Source organism: Ambystoma mexicanum, chromosome 9, assembly GCF_040938575.1.
Source record: "Ambystoma mexicanum isolate Mex_15411 chromosome 9, UKY_AmexF1_1, whole genome shotgun sequence".
Classification (NCBI taxonomy): domain Eukaryota; kingdom Metazoa; phylum Chordata; class Amphibia; order Caudata; family Ambystomatidae; genus Ambystoma; species Ambystoma mexicanum.
Window position 1 is genome coordinate 762,127,275 of NC_090931.1, and position 17,082 is coordinate 762,144,356.

The window sequence follows — 17,082 nt, forward strand, 5'->3', positions numbered from 1 at the left end:
TCCCACCCCCCCCACACCCCAGCAGTGCAGGGTCACCCTCCACCAGGCCCCCACCCATGTCTCCCACCACCCCCACCCCCCAGCAGTGCAGGGGCACCCTCCACCAGGCCCCCACCCATGTCTCCCACCACCCCCACCCCCCAGCAGTGCAGGGTCACCCTCCACCAGGCCCCCACCCATGTCTCCCACCACCCCCACCCCCCAGCACTGTGGGGCACCTGCCAGCAGGCCCCCACCCATGTCTAACTCATGTTCCCCAGCCAACATGTCATCACAATCTAGATCCCTGGTCCCTATGGTCAGCCTCCAAATGCAAAACACACACCCGAGTATTGCATCCACCCACTCATAATTGGCAATTACATGACAGAACACCAATTGCAAGTTCCGAAACAAACACATTTCCCTCACATACACCCAATGGGTGTCAGTGAATCTCAAAACCCATATCAGGAAATGCATGAAACCAATGAGATGATACTACACATTGAAGTATGATAAAAAAAATATGTATTAAAGCAAACATAAATAGAATCAAAAATAAAGAAACATAAATGTGAATGTACAAAAATGAAAAGAAGCATGTCCGTGAAAAAAAGCAAAACCAAAAATCAAATTCCAAAGTAATGGTGTCCAAAGTCACTGTCCACAAAACAAAATCCAAAGGGAAATAAAAAAGAAAGCCATTGCTCCATGGTTAAAATGTGAAAGAAAAATACAATCCAACAGTGAACTATGTACATGGGAACAAGCCAGGGTCCATTATCCCAACAAAAGAAAGGAAACCTATCTAACTACACTAACTAATAAAATAAACTATATACAAAAATGTGGCCAATGTCTGAAAGGTCCAAAATAAATCCAAAAAAAATGAAACCTAACACTACCTACATAACTATGTACAAGGGCAGCGGGCTAGTTTGACGGCTCACTTGTGGATGTCCCGGGCCAGGGCATCATCGAACTCCTGCTCAATGTCCCGGAGGCGGTCCTCCTCCATGGCCCCGAGGGTCCGCAGGGCCGTCGACGTGTCCACCTCCAAACCCCTGCGGATTGCCTCGAGGCACTCGGCCCGCCTCAGGGCCCTCCGCATGGAGTTCTCTGCCCTGACCATTGTGAGCCATGCTTCTTCCGCCCGCTGCCGCTCCGCATCTATGGCGTGGCCCAACCACTGCCACACGGAAGACACTCCCTGTCCTGGGTCCTCCTGCCCTCCGGCCGATGCCTGCCCCTCCGATGTTGAAGGCCCAGAGCCTTCATGGCTCCCACCACGTTGCTGCTGCTGCTGTGCCTCAACCCTTGCACTGCCTCCTGCTGCCTGCACATCCTCCGCCGGCTGGGGTGCAGTCGTTGATGTGGCCACCCCTGCTGGACGTCCGACTCCCGACTGTGGCAGGGATGCCTCCTCCACCAGCCTGGCCGCACCGTCAGAGGCAGCTCCACAGGGCACCCAGGTGACTGATGGGTGGGAAGATGGCACGGAGGACGACTGGCACGTAGGGAGTTCAGTTGAGGAGGGGGTCGTAGCAAGCCCCATCATACGGAGGAATCCGGCCTGGGTGACCTGTCCCAGCAGGCTGACGTGGTCAACGAGCCATTCGAGATGACGTGCAGTCTCCTCATGAAAAGACTGCAGGTCACCTCGCATGGCCAGTTGACACAACGCCACAACACTCAGAACAGGCTCAACCCGGACCCGGATAGCCACGTCCGCAGGCAGAGGAAGGCCAGTTGACGTGAGCTCATCCCCTGCCTGAAAACGGGTCTGGACGTAGGCATCCCTGCTGGTGCAAGATAATGCAAGGATAGAATCAGGGACAGGATTGCACACAGGCACCTCCGCGGCGGCCTGTGCTGCCTCCTGTCCCTGGTCCTGCACTGCACCACTAGCACCAGTGGGATTCCCACCTCCAGACCCTGTCTCTGTTGCTTGCACGGCCTCCTCCTCCACCAAACCCCCCACCAACCTGGATGACTCCGTGCCATCTTCCCCTGTTGGGCCCTGTGGGGTCCCAGCTGCCCCTTCTGCTGCCGAGTAGTCCAACTCCAACCTCCGCCTCTTAGACCTCCCCCCGGCAGCTGCGGCCTGGGACGTGGCACCGGACTCCTCACTCCCCGACGAGATGACAACATGGGAGGGGAGCCGGGCCTTGCGTCGCCGGCTGGCGGTGGGATCCCCGCCGCTGTGCTCCACAGCACCTTCTCCGCCCTCTTCATCAGTTGACGCTGCAGACAGGGAGAAATAAAACACAGGCATCAGGGCACTGTACAATGGACACATACACACATGACAGTTGTACATGAGTGGCATTGGGAAACCTCAGACATGTCATCACAATCCCCAACACACATGTCATTTCAACTCGCACACATGAGCCATACCACAGCCATATCACAATTGCCAGCACCATCCATACACATACAGCATGAGCAGGCAAAGGTGAGCCAGACATCACATGCAACTTAGGAAGTGCACCACACATGTACACACACCACCACACTTGCATGCATGTGTACACCTCTGCCAAGTGTCGCAGTGTTCAGACGGGCATCCATGTCACATCTGCCGATCAGGCTTCCACATGCCGCTGTCACATGCATCCATGTTGCATCACTGTTGCACCCTTGTCAAATACACACACATGCACATGTACACAGTGCTGATACATGCAGATGAAAACAACATACATGTGTGACATCACAGACATGTCTACTTACATACACATTCATCCAAACATGTGTGCCCACACAACTGCATTTGGCAAGCAACTCTACACACACAAGCACCATCCATGTCTCACACATTCCAGCCCTCGCATGTGTTAGCCCCTGTACACCCCCACCCATACTCGACCCCATACAAACAGATGTGCAACCTGCACACTACTGAAAAATCACCACACGCACAGCTCACAATCAGGATGAATGTACACTTACCGCTCGACTCCGACGGGTCTGCCTCTCAAGGACCTGGACGTGGAGCGCTGGGGATATGCGTTCCAGGACCCTCATCTGTTCTTCCGACAAGTGGCCCCGGCGCCCCTTGGCATCCGCTGCCTTCAAGAGGCAACGGGCCTTGTTCAGGGTCCTGGACTTGAAGTCCTCCCAGCGCTTCTTGACATGTTGGAAGTCGCGGACTGCCACCCCCTCCGCGTTGATGGCAGTCACGATGTCAGTCCAGATCCGAGTCCGTCCTTCCTTGTCGGCGCGGGAACTTCCGAAGAGGGCATCATACTGCCCCAGGACTTGCTCCACCAGGACACCAACTTCGGTGGCACTGAAGCTGGTGCCCCTCTGCCTCTCTGGCCGGGGGTTGTCAGTGGTCTCAGATGGTGTTTGCCCCGACATGACAACCCCAGAGGCAGGAGTGGGTGGGCAACTGGGTCCTGGGGCTGGGCTGTGGAGCGATGGAATCCCAGTCGGGAGTCTTTGGTTCTGGCAGGGGTGGTCACAGCAACAGCACCCCTGGCTGATGTGCAGGCAGCAAATGGCAGGGCACGTGGGCAGCAGGCAGTCAGGCAGCAGCAGATGGCAGGTGGGAGCGTGCTCGGGGCTCTTGGGGGCAGTAGTTTGGCCTTCTGGGCAGGAGCGTGGTCTTCCGTGTGCTTACGCGTGGCCAGCTTGATACGGAGTGATTTGGCACGTGAAAAATCTGCACGTCAGCGTGTAATTCGAGGAAAGGCCCTTAGCGCGTAAGCGCGTCTGCACGCATATGCATTTTCATTGGACAGAAGGCCCCTAAAGCGCAAGCGCCCCTGTGACGTGACGCGTACAGGCGTGCATGGGCATTTCAGCGCACGTGAAAAACTGCACGTCCGCGTGTAATATGAGGAAAGGGCCCATGCGCATAAGCGCGGGTGAAAAACTGCACGTCCGAGTGTCATCGCGTGTGATCGGAGGGGAGTGGATTTCTGGAGTTTGTTTTTTCCATCCTGCCAAGAGTGAGACTCTTTTCTCCCACTCTTGGACATGTATGTGTGTAATTCCTTTGAAATGTCAATGTGTTCGATGGGCTATGGGGTCTTTTACTCCATAGGGTCTCATATGTTTTTCTATGTGTGTTACACCGCACCCTACGTGTCGTAACACGGGGACGCCCTAGCGGGTCCCCCACCATAGACTCCATACCCGGGGACTGACTACTGTCTCCCCGGGCATGTAAAGTCACCATTTGCTTTTACTAGACCTAAATTTACTAACAGAACTAGTACCAACCATCTTATTGTGGACATACTAGTAGGGGTAATTCGATTACTCCTGGATCTGTTACTCGAGGGGGCACTGTCCCGTCCCCCCTCGTCGAGTTTTGGCTGGTGGCAGTGGAAACTACTTGTTATGTTCGATCCCGAATATAACCCTATGGGATTCGTCCCATTGTTGGAGATTGATACTTTTTCTCATTAATCTCTGACATACCACCGATCTACTTATCTTAAATAAGTTTATCGAGTGGTATTTTCTGCCAGAAATCGGTTTTAAAATGAAGTCTGTGTTCGTCTCTGTGACTCCTAAACCAAAGGTTGAGCCTTTTGTTCCACTTTTGGCGGGCCTCTGTACAGAGACCCTCCAAAGTGGTGCCATTCTGTCTGGGTTACCTCAGGGGTGTGGGAGGGGGTTTAGGCACCCTGGAACGAGTTGCCTTGCCAACTCAGGTCGCACTCTGGAGTGATGGGCCCAGGTGGTGAGCCTTCCCGCTCACCACTTAGCATGTGTTGATTGACAGCTAGGCTGAATGAATGGGGGTCGTCTGCATAAAAGCAGGGCTTTTGGGTTTGGATCTTCAGAAGTCGCCACAGGACCTAAGAATCCGACGAGGGTAACGCTGAGCCGACCTGCACGACAACACCTCCGGTGGAGCCCTGCGGAACCGACTCACCACTTCCCGACGACAGAGGAGATCTCCTTGCCGGAGAGTCTCTTCCCCTGACTCATGGGAACAACCAGTCCCCTTTGCTTTTTATTCACCTCAGGACGCAGTGGTCGAATTGCCCATGCAGAGCACCTCGGCAACCGGATAGCCACTACCCCTCTACCGCGACCAAAAGGTGGTGCCTTGTGACGGAGCACTCCGCGGCTGGTCTCTTCCCTGGTGGTGCACCAGACTTTACTTTCCTTCGACGACGAGATCATCTCTACTCTTGGCCAAGACCCGACGTGCATCCACCACCAGGAACAACTGCCCCCGCCGGAGCTGCTCTCCACAACAAGGTACCATGTCCGCCTGGCTTCCCTTTCGTTCGGTTCAAGCGAGGTGTCTTAATCCTCTCCATTCCGCTGGGTCGCCTCCAAGCTTTGCTCATTCTTTGTTCTGAACTGGTTCAATCTGCCGATAACAATTTGCTATAAAGACTTGAATGCATCTCCACTAGAGACTTTTTGGGACATCGCGCCTTGCCTCTCTCCGAGTGGGCCTGGCCTCTGAACTTTATGATCTATTGTGATTCTTGCCTTCCTGCCTTGCATTTTATCCGCATAGGATTGAACTGTGTTGACGTCATAACCTACCTATCTTTTTCTCTCTCGTCCTAACTAATATTCGAGTGTCATCTAGGTTGAGGTATACACCTCTGTCTGAAAATAAGTGGTACCGGTAGAACCTAGAGTTGTCGATATTTTGCTAGGGGGATTGATTGTTTTCTACTCCGTAGAGTAATTGTGTTTGATTTGTTTGCCGTGATTTGCTTTAGTGTTTTCCATAGATGTTGTGCTATAAATAAATAACTTACTATGTTTACACTAAGCCTCGTTGCGTGTTTTCTTGTCTTGCTGCGAAGAATTGCCTATGTTGTATACTCCACATACTGACCAACTTTTTTTGAGAGAAGTCTGACTGCTCAGCCACAGCTACCAAGTGACTCTGTGGGGTGCAGACTGCTACCAAGTGGGTTCACCGCCAACGCCTGTAGTCCTAAATCTTTTGCAGTGGTCCCTAACACTGGTGTACAGCGGTGGGATGTGTATCGAGTATACAGTTTAGAGTGCTTTTCGATGCTGTAGGATAACTAACCACAAAACTTTACACAAAAAGCAACTTTCAAAAAACATGTCTACGATGGAAACTTACAGTCAAGAGTCTTTGTCAGGTGAAAATACTGAGAGTTTGCGAGCTCTCTGTAGGCAAGAGAATCTTTCTGTAAGAGGCAAGAAGTTAGAACTAATAGAGAGATTGCTGGCGAACCAAAGTCTGGGTACTGGTTCAGAGGAACCAATCTCTCCAGCAACTGTAGATAACAGTAACGGTGTTGATCTGGATCGTAATTCTGATGATAGCGATGAAGAGGCTGACGAGGACGGAGAGGCTAACGAAACTGTCTCCCCCGCTCCTCTACCTGCCTTACCAGCTGTGCCTACGGGGCCCATACCAGGTCCCACAAGTAACCCTGCTTATTTTGAACTTGAAAAAATGAAGCTCGAGTTAGAATATGAACAGTTCTTGGCTCAATCTGAACGAAACCAAGAGCTTGAGTTCAGACGGATGAATGCCCAGGCTGAGCAGAAGCAAGCTGAGTTGAGACTCAGAGAAATAGAACTTAATCACGATTTAGAAATGAAAAAGTTGTCTATGGACAATGCTTCTCTCTCCTCTGGTTCCTCTAGGAGCTCCAGTCCCAAAAGACCCCGGATGCCGAAGGAATTAGTGGGTATGTATGAACCGAGATTGGATGTGTTGGATTGGTTGAAACTGTTTGAATACAATCATGGGCTCCAGGACATCACCGGGAATGCGTTGCTTCCCTGGTTGTTCTCTAGGCTCCCTCCTGTTGCGACTGATGTGGTAATGGAGTTGGGGGAGGCGGATAAAACGGATTACGAAAGTGTGAAACTAGCTTTGATAGCTAGATTCGGGAAGACCCCTTCCCAGTATCTTAAGAGGTTTAGAACCCTCAAAAAGCATGATGGTACCCCTTGGGCTACCTGGGTGAGTGAAGGGTTGAAAAACTTAGAGGGATGGATTAAGGGTTACAAAGTGAACACTTATGAGGGTATGAGAAATCTTTTTATGTTGGAGTCTATTTATGATGCCTGTTCTCCTGAGCTCAGACAGCACTTGGCTGATTCGAAGGAATTGGATTCCAGGGCACTAGCTAAGGCTGCTGACTTGTGGGTTGCCAACAGGGCTACTCATAAGGATTCTGGGGCAACTCAGAAAAAGGATGAGGGAAAACAGCCTAAAAAAGACTCAAAAGAGAATTCGAATAACTCACATTCCAAAGAGGGCCCCAAACAAAACCAGAAGGGTAAGCCACTGGGAAAACCACAGCAGAATAGTGTGTCTTCTGGTGCCAAACCGGAAGGAGGTCAGAACAAGCCTCCATTCCAGAAAGCATTTGGTAAATGCTTTGTTTGTGGCTCGACTGACCACGTGAAAGGAGATCCCAGATGTAAGGGTAAACCTTCAGGGGTCCAGCTTGTCTCCTTAGCCTTCGCTCCAGAGGAGGAAGTCCAAATGGCAAGTGGAAACTTTCTACTGCTAGCTGACAAACCCATTGGAGTCTCAGCCAGCGTTTCTTTAGTATCTCTAGGGTTGTGGGAACAACAGAATTTAGATGTCTATAATTCTATCCCCGATAATACTAAAGAGTATTATAAGGACAGTGTCCAGGTGAATGGTCAGGAGACGCCTGCCATTAGGGACACTGGGGCCAGCATAACTGTGGTGGATAAATCGTTTTTTCAGGCTGAGGATGTTGCTAAGGCACCCAAACGCCTCACCAAGTTAGCTGGAGGGCCTGTGCAGATGCTTCCCCAATTACCAGTTCTCATCCAGTGTAACGACATGACTGTGAAGATACCTGTCAGCATACAGAGTGAGGTACCAGGACGCGTACTGTTGGGTAACGATTTGAAAACTCTCGGAGTTGTATCGCATACTCCCAGACCTCCTAGTAAACGGTTACAGGAGCTAACCAGACCTGCAAGAGAGAGGACCATGCACGGTACTCTCGGGGAGATGATGAAGAAAGAAATCACTCCTGCTCCACTGGAATTGTCGGCCGCTGTCTCCAAGAAATCAGAAGCGAAGGGGAAACCTAAGACTTCTATCCCGAAACCAGCAGCCAGCATTCCAGTGCAGCCGACACGGACATCCCCGCGGTTGTCCAACGTCACACCCGTAACTCCACCTCCAGCCGAGGCTGAGAAGGAGGTACAACCCTGCGTGGTAGAATTAGACTCTGAGGAAGAGCTAATGGAAGGCCAGGAACTCATTGGAGATCTGGATCCTGTTGACCATCCTGAGCTGCATTCTTTACTGGCAGAAGGTGGACCCAGCAGGGCAGACTTCAGTAAGGGACAGAGAGAATGTCCAACTCTGGAAGGTCTTCGCCATCAGGCAGAAGCTCAGGCTGAAGGGCAAGAGCCTGGGAAATACAGATTGCACTGGGAAGATGGCCTCTTCTACAGTGAACCGACCAAGTCTGCACCTGGAGACTACAAACGCCTTGTAGTACCCCAAGAGAACAGACCACAGTTCTTGCAGTTAGCCCACCAGATTCCTTTGGCTGGTCACTTGAGTTTCAAGAAGACTAAGGAAAGGCTCTCGCTCTACTTCTATTGGCCAAAGATGGGGGCCGAAGTAGAAAAACACTGCAGGAGCTGCCACACCTGCCAGATCTCGGTAAGGTTGGATCCAAGAACGTGGCACCGTTAGTGCCTCTCCCGGTTGTGGGAGTCCCATTTGAGAGAGTAGGGATTGACATCGTTGGTCCCCTTGATCCTCCAACCTCCTCAGGCAACAGGTTTATACTTGTTGTAGTAGACCATGCTACTAGGTATCCTGAGGCAATTCCTATGAGGACTGTTACAGCTCCGGCTGTGGCTAAGGCCCTCCTTGGTATTTTTACCAGGGTCGGGTTTCCTAAGGAAGTAATCTCTGACAGGGGGTCAAACTCTATGTCCCACTACATGAAAGCCATGTGAAAAACCTGCGGAGTAACTTACAAGTTCTCAACGACTTACCACCCACAAACCAATGGGTTGGTAGAACGGTTCAACCGAACCATGAAGAGCATGATAGGTGCTCTAGAGGAACCCCTTAAGCGTAAGTGGGACCTTCTATTGCCATGCCTTCTCTTTGCTTATAGAGAAATCCCTCAGGAGGGAGTAGGTTAATCTCCCTTCGAACTACTCTATGGTCATCCCGTCAGAAGTCCATTGGCCCTGATTAAGGAGGGGTTGGTGAGTGCTCCTTCCCCCAAGCCAGTCAGAGTGACTGACTACGTGATAGGTCTCCGGAAGAGAATGTCACACATGATGACGGAAGCAAGCGATAACTTGAAAGCTGGACAAGCATTGGTCAAGCACTGGCACGATCAAAAGGCTAACATGGTTGAGTTCGCTCAAGACCAGCTCGTTCTCGTTATGATCCCAACAAGGCAGAGGGCCTTGCAAGATAAGTGGATGGGACCCTACCGAGTAGTGGGTAAAATCGGAGAGGTTAACTATCTGGTGGACTTGGGCAATCCCATGGAGGCTCCGAAAGTCTTTCACACCAACCGACTTAAAGCGTATGTCTCACGACCTGATGTAGGAGCGTTGCTTCTAGCATCATCCAAGGAAGAAGAAGAGAGTGAAGCTCTTCCAGATCTCCTCAGAGGCTTACCTTTAGATGGAAAAATTGAAGGAGTGAGTCTCTCCTCCAATCTGACACCCGAGCAACAAGAAGTGTGCAAATCTATGTTGAATCAATTTGCCTTTCTGTTCTCGCTTTCACCAGGCTTGACCCCTTGGGGCCAGCACGACATACTCACTGGTGACTGTCTGCCAGTCAAAAGCAGAGGATACCGCATGTCAGAAAACGTACAAACCCATGTCAAAGGTGAGGTCAGCAAGATGCTTGATCTCGGGGTAATAGAGCCCTCTACTAGTCCATGGTCTATCCAGTTGTGTTAGTACCAAAGGCCGGATCTAAAGAACTTAGATTCTGCGTGGATTATCGAGCTCTTAATGCAGTCACCACGACTGATGCCCATCCTTTGCCAAGAACAGATGAGTTGGTGGATAAACTTGGCGCCGCCAAGTTTCTCAGCACATTTGACTTGACGTCAGGCTATTGGCAAATAGCCCTGACAGACCATGCCGAGGATAAAACTGCATTTTCTACCCCCGTTGGCTTATACCAGTTTAAGGTAATGCCTTTCGGACTGAAGAATGCACCTGCTACGTTTCAACGGATGGTAAACCAGGTTCTGAATGGGATGGAGGACTTCTGCATGGCATACTTGGATGACATCGCAGTGTTCAGCAATTCCTGGGAAGAACATGTAATCCACCTGAGAGATGTTTTGCAGGCTCTTGGACGAGCCAATCTGACCATAAAGGCAAGTAAATGCCAAATTGGACAGAGTAAGGTAGTCTATCTTGGGCATGAGGTAGACGGTGGAGAAATAAGGCCTTTGCTCAGTAAGATTGAAGCTGTGCAAAATTGGACAACACCGACTACTCAAACCCAGGTGAGAGCCTTCCTAGGCCTCACTGGGTATTACAGGAATTTGATAGAGAACTATGGGATCATAGCTTCTCCACTGAATGTCATCTCCTCGCCCAAATTTCCTAAAAAGGTTAAATGGAACGAGGAGTGCAATCAGGCTTTTGAAAACCTGAAACAGGCTCTTTGCCAAGCCCCAGTACTCAGAGCTCCTGATTACCGCCAACACTTCATTGTGCAGACAGACGCTTCCAATGTAGGGATAGGTGCCGTACTCAGTCAACTGGATGGGAAAGGTAGGGAGCACCCCGTTTGCTTCATCAGCCGCAAGCTGAAAGATCCTGAAACAAGGTGGGCAACAATTGAAAGAGAGTGCTTTGCTATCGTGTGGGCTCTGAAGAGGTTTAGGCCGTACTTGTATGGTTCTACTTTTGTTATTCAGACTGACCACCAACCCTTGAGCTGGTTAATGCAAATGAAAGGGGAGAACCCAAAACTATTGAGATGGTCGATCTGCCTGCAAGGGTTTGATTTCACCATTTAGCACAGGTCAGGGTGTCACCACCAAAATGCTGATGGTCTCTCTAGGATGTATGTCATCGACTAGAGGTATGAGATTCATCCAGGAGTGGATTAAATCCTCCTGTCCCTTAGTCTGGGGGGGCGAGTTTTAGGGAGAATTCTCTGTTTAGGTTGAATTTCCTAACCTAGTGAGTCCCCCAGCAGCTTTGCTGGATTTCTGGAGTTTGTTTTTTCCATCCTGCCAAGAGTGAGACTCTTTTCTCCCACTCTTGGACATGTATGTGTGTAAATTCTTTGAAATGTCAATGTGTTCGATGGGCTATGGGGTCTTTTACTCCATAGGATCTCATGTTTTTCTATGTGTGTTACACCGCACCCTACGTGTCGTAACACGGGGACGCCCTAGCGGGTCCCCCACCATAGACTCCATACCCGGGGACTGACTACTGTCTCCCCGGGCATGTAAAGTCACCATTGGCTTTACTAGAACTAAATTTACTAACAGAACTAGTACCAACCATCTTATTGTGGACGTACTAGTAGGGGTAATTCGATTACTCCTGGATCTGTTACTCGAGGGGGCACTGTCCCGTCCCCCCTCGTCGAGTTTTGGCTGGTGGCAGTGGAAACTACTTGTTATGTTCGATCCCGAACAAAACCCTATGGGATTCGTCCCATTGATGGAGATTGATACTTTTTCTCATTAATCTCTGACGTACCACCGATCTACTTATCTTAAATAAGTTTATCGAGTGGTATTTTCTGCCAGAACTCGGTTTTAAAATGGCATCTGTGTTCGTCTCTGTGACTCCTAAACCAAAGGATGAGCCCTTTGTTCCACTTTTGGCGGGCCTCTGTACAGAGACCCTCCAAAGTGGTGCCATTCCGTCTGGGTTACCTCAGGGGTGTGGGAGGGGGTTTATGCACCCTGGACCGAGTTGCCTTGCCAACTCAGGTTGCACTCTGGAGTGATTGGCCCAGGTGGTGAGCCTTCCCGCTCACCACTTAGCATGTGTTGATTGACAGCTAGGCTGAATGAATGGGGGTCGTCTGCATAAAAGCAGGGCTTTTGGGATTGGATCTTCAGAAGTCGCCACAGGACCTAAGAATCCTACGAGGGTAATGCTGAGCTGACCTGCACGACGACACCTCCGGTGGAGCCCTGCGGAACCGACTCACCACTTCCCGACGACAGAGGAGATCTCCCTGCCGGAGAGTCTCTTCCCCTGACTGGTGGGAACAACCAGTCCCCTTTGCTTTTTGTTCGCCTCAGGGCGCAGTGGTCGAATTGCCCGTGCAGAGCACCTCGGCAACCGGATAGCCACTACCCCTGTACCGCGACCAAAAGGTGGTGCCTTGTGACGGAGCACTCCGCGGCTGGTCTCTTCCCTGGTGGTGCACCAGACTTTACTTTCCTTTGACGACGAGATCATCTCTACTCTTGGCCAAGACCCGACGTGCATCCACCACCAGGAACAACTGCCCCCGCCGGAGCTGCTCTCCACAACAAGGTACCGTATCCGCCTGGCTTCCCTTTCGTTCGGTTCGAGCGAGGTGTCTTAATCCTCTCCGTTCCGCTGGGTCGCCTCCAAGCTTTGCTCATTCTTTGTTCTGAACTGGTTCAATCTGCCGATAACAATTTGCTATAAAGACTTGAATGCATCTCCACTAGAGACTTTTTGGGACATCGCGCCTTGCCTCTCTCCGAATGGGCCTGGCCTCTGAACTTTATGATCTATTGTGATTCTTGCCTTCCTGCCTTGCATTTTATCCGCATAGGATTGAACTGTGTTGACTTCATAACCTGCCTATCTTTTTCTCTCCCGTCCTAACTAATATTCGAGTGTCATCTAGGTTGAGGTATACACCTCTATCTGAAAATAAGTGGTACCGGTAGAACCTAGAGTTGTCGATATTTTGCTAGGGGGATTGATCGTTTTCTACTCCATAGAGTAATTGTGTTTGATTTGTTTGCCGTGATTTGCTTTAGTGTTTTCCATAGATTTTGTGTTATAAATAAATAACTTACTATCTTTACACTAAGCCTCGTTGCTTGTTTGCTTGTCTTGCTGCGAAGAATTTCCCTATGTTGTATACTCCACATACTGACCAACTTTTCTTGAGAGAAGTCTGACTGCTCAGCCACAGCTACCAAGTGAATCTGTGTGGTGCAGACTGCTACCAAGTGGGTTCACCGCCAACGCCTGTAGTCCTAAATCTTTTGCAGTGGTCCCAGAGGGAACTGCACAGGTTTCCGCCTAACAGGGGCCTTGTGGAGGGTGCCCCACAGTGCTGGGGGGTAGGGGCGGTGGGAGACATGGGTGGGGGCCTGGTGGAGGGTGCCCCACAGTGCTGGGGGGTGGGGGTTGTGGGAGACATGAGTTGGACATGGGTGGGGGCCTGCTGGCAGGTTCCCCACAGTGCTGGCGGGTGGGAAACATGAGTTGGACATGGGTGGGGGCCTGCTGGCAGGTGCCCCACAGTGCTGGGGGGTGGGGGTGGTGGGGACATGAGTTGGACATGGGTGGGGGCCTGCTGGCAGGTGCCCCACAGTGCAGGGGGGGTGGTGGGAGACATGGGTGGGGGCATGCTAGAGGGTGCCCCTGCACTGCTGGGGGGTGGGGGTGGTGGGAGACATGGGTGGGGGCCTGGTGGAGGGTGCCCCTGCACTGCTGGGGGGTGGGGGTGGTGGGAGACATGGGTGGGAGCCTGGTGGAGGGTGACCCTGCACTGCTGGGGGGTGGGGGTGGTGGGAGACATGGGTGGGGGCCTGGTGGAGGGTGCCCCACAGTGCTGGCGGGTGGGGGTGGTGGGAGACATGAGTAGGACATGGGTGGGGGCCTGCTGGCAGGTGCCCCACAGTGCTGGCGGGTGGGGGTGGTGGGAGACATGGGTGGGGGCCTGGTGTGGAGGGTGACCCTGCACTGCTGGGGGGTGGGGGCGGTGGGAGACATGGGTGGGGGCCTGGTGGAGGGTGCCCCTGCACGGCTGGGGGGTGGGCGTGGTGGGAGACATGGGTGGGGGCCTGGTGGAGGGGGCCCCTGCACTGCTGGGGGGTGGGAGACATGGGAGACATGGGTGGGGGCCTGGTGGAGGGTGCCCCACAGTGCTGGGGGGTGGGGGTGGTGGTAGACATGGGTGGGGGCCTGGTGGAGGGTGCCCCACAGTGCTGGGGGGTGGGGGTGGTGGGAGACATGAGTTGGACATGGGTGGGGGCCTGCTGGCATGTGCCCCACAGTGCTGGCGGGTGGGGGGTTGGGGAACATGAGTTGGACATGGGTGGGGGCCTGCTGGCAGGTGCCCCAGAGTGCTGGGGGGTGGGGGTGGTGGGGACATGGGTTGGACATGGGTGGGGGCCTGCTGGCAGGTGCCCCACAGTGCTGGGGGGTGGGGGTGGTGGCAGTCATGGGTGGGGGCCTGGTGGAGGGTGCCCCTGCACTGCTGGGGGGTGGGGGTGGTGGGAGACATGGGTGGGGGCCTGGTGGAGGGTGCCCCTGCACTGCTGGGGGGTGGGGGTGGTGGGAGACATGGGTGCGGGCCTGGTGGAGGGTGACCCTGCACTGCTGGGGGATGGGGGTGGTGGGAGACATGGGTGGGGGCCTGGTGGAGGGTGCCCCCGGTGGCTGGGGGTGCAGGGGGACATGCGTTGGTGGGCAGTAGTGCAAGTTGACATGTGGGTTGGCTGGGGGGCATGGCCATGGTGGATGGGGTGCCTGCAGGACATGTGCAGGGTAGGCCCCTGTGGTGTGAGCCACCTGCAGGGGCCGTGGAGGTTGTAGAGGGAACACCTGGGAGGACCCACACGTGCAATTCACGTGTGGTGCTCCCCGCGCACCCCTGTAATACACGTACCCTGATGGAATCGCGTGTGGAACTTCCCGCGCACCCCTGAAATACGCGTACCCTGCTTGCACGGGGCCAATCGCGTGTGGAACTTCTCAAGCACCCCTGAAATACACGTACCCTGATGGAATTGCGTGTGGAACTTCCCGCGCACCCCTGGAATACACGTACCCTGCTGATGTCGCGGGTGAAACTTCCCGCGCACCCCTGAAATACACGTACCCTGCTGATGTCGCGTGTGAAACATCCCCCGCCCCCCAAAATACACGTACCCCGATGAAATCGCGTGTGGAACTTCCCGCGCACCCCTGAAATACACGTACCCTGCTGATGTCGCGTGTGAAACTTCCCCCGCACCCCAAAATACACGTACCCTGCTGAAATCACGTGTGGAACTTCCCGCGCACCTCTGAAATACACATACCCTGCTGAAATCGCGTGTGGCACTTCCCGCGCACCCCTGAGATACACGTACCCTGCTCGCATGGGCCCAATCGCGTGTGGAATTTCCCGCGCACCCCTGAAATACACGTACCCTGCTGAAATCGCATGTGAAACTTGCCTCGCACCCCGAAATACACGTACCCTGCTGAAATCGCGTGTGCCACTTCCCGCGCACCCCTGAGATATGCGTACCCTGCTCGCACAGCACAATCGTGTGTGGAACTTCCCGGCCACCCCTGAAATACACGTACCCTGCTGAAATCGCGTGTGAAACTTCCCCCGCACCCTGAAATACACGTACCCTGCTGAAATCGCGTGTGGAACTTCACGCGCACCCCTGAAATACACGTACCCTGCGGAAATCGTGTGTGGAACTTCCCGCACACCCCTGAAATACGCGTACCCTGCTCGCACGGGGCCAATCGCGTGGGGTACTTCCTGCGCACCCCAGTGATACACGTAGCCCGCTTGCCGTGCTGGTACAGGGTTAGCGCAGCCCTTTGCGCTGGATTGGGTATATTAATGGCTTTTCCCTGCGCAAGAGGCGTTCTTGGGGGCGTAACTGGCGCTGCTGCAGGGTCGCTGCGCCACTGTGTGCCACGGCTGGTTTTGGTGGCTGGAATCCATGAATACGCTGTGCGCGGAAATGGATTTTAGCGCACGCGGCTGGCGCAGGGATTCGCACGCGCACACTGTGCGCCAGCCGCGTGCGCCACTTGTGCGCTGAATTCTATGAATTACCCCCATAATGTATTTTGAGGTATGCCGTACTTGTAGGTGTTTGGTGTGTTTTTTGAGGTAGTACAATTGGTGATTCTGTGCAAGTTCATTTTTGTAATGTGCTTCTTTTCTTATTTTCTTTTAGCTGCACTGTTGTAATCATCCCAGTGGATTTGCACTAGATGTTGTACAGTTAAGTCCTGTGAAAGGTCAACCTGTATTCAAAAGATAGTGGTACTGCTGCAAATGGAAAGAGGAGATGTAAGGACATATTTCTTAATGACCTTTGCAGTATTCATCATGATTGTTCACATGGAGTGGAATCTCTCCCATTCCTTCATTGTGGCATCTCCCTTGACTACATATTCGAGACATCTTCCACACAGGACTTTCATCACTGAATCTGGGAAGACTTGTGAGGCAGTGCACCAGTTTATGTGCACTTGGTTATGATACTGCCGTTGAAGTTTAGAAAAAAAAGGGGGGAAATAAAATGCCACTTAAGAAAAAACAAAGTATGACAGGTAATCTGGTGTTCTGCGATTAAATTCTGCCATTCGCTAGATGTGGCATTTTCCTTAACTACGCAGCCACAGCAATGTGTACACATGTCTTTCATCATGGTTAGAATTGGTGTTGGTAAGAGAGGAGTTTATGTACTGGATACCACTGCTGATGTAGAAGCTTCATTTGCAGTTGGAGTTGTTGATGCAATATGGATGGAGGCAACGTAGGTGGTGCTGATCGGATTATATGCAAGGATTGGGCCCCATGCATTTTTCTTTTGTGATGTTCATGCGCTTTACGATAGTCCTCATCAACCTCATTCCAATGGATTTGCACTAGATGGGTAATCATAATAGATGTTCCCAGACTTTGAGATGGAGTGTCTAAAGGTCCATGACATAGAGTTTTATTGCAGAAACTGCACAGTACCTACTGTGGCTCTTTTCTGGAGCAGTGTTCTTTCACTTTGAAGAAGCACCAACTGTCAGCTGTTTTTTCTTATTTTGTACTTCCGTGGTGGTGAAGGATTTTCCACTCAAATTATGTCATCACTACTCAAGCTCTCATGTCCAGACATGTTGGAATGTCTTAGTAGGAAGGAAAAAGTAACACTTTCAAAA